Source organism: Mustelus asterias, chromosome 17 (assembly GCF_964213995.1).
Source record: "Mustelus asterias chromosome 17, sMusAst1.hap1.1, whole genome shotgun sequence".
Classification (NCBI taxonomy): Eukaryota; Metazoa; Chordata; class Chondrichthyes; order Carcharhiniformes; family Triakidae; genus Mustelus; species Mustelus asterias.
Genome location: NC_135817.1, coordinates 83,315,564 through 83,316,183, shown reverse-complemented (window position 1 = coordinate 83,316,183; position 620 = coordinate 83,315,564).

Below are 620 nucleotides of genomic sequence, written 5' to 3'. Positions count from 1 at the left end.
GGGGTGGGGGGGGGGGGGCAACATTCTATAGAGAGATAAAGGCCAGGAGTGTCGGAACGGTTTAACTGAGTTGGGACTGAGTTTCAAGAGAGACCGGGCTGATGGGGGTCTGTGGAGAGCAGAAGATAAAAACCCATCCTTCCCCACACAGCCAACCCAAAGATGGGACCAGGGCTCTGCTGTTCCTTTTGTTTTTCCTTAAGTAGCGCTTTTTAAAAATTGTCTAAAGGATCAGATGGTTCAAAACAATAAGTGTCAGCCGTCACTGTGCAGAGCTCCCGATTAATTCAGCAGGGTAAGGGTTAATGATTTCATTCCGCTGTGCATTTTCTTGTCGCTTGTTGCTCGTGCTTTGTATTTTCATTTAGTTTTGCCGGCATTTTTTTTTCTCTCCCTGGTCCTTTTCCTCTGTATTTTTCTTTTTGTCTTTCCAGTTTTCTCTTTCTGGCTCTCTCTCCCTAGACTGTCGTCTGACTCCATTTCTTTTTAAAGGCTGCTTTTCTCTTTCCCTTTCTCCCTCTCACTCTCTCTCCCTCCCTATTTTTCAGTGCCTCTGTCTTGCGTCCTCTTTATGTACCTTTGGCTGGCTGTTTCTCCTGCTCCTGTTTACCTGTATCTTT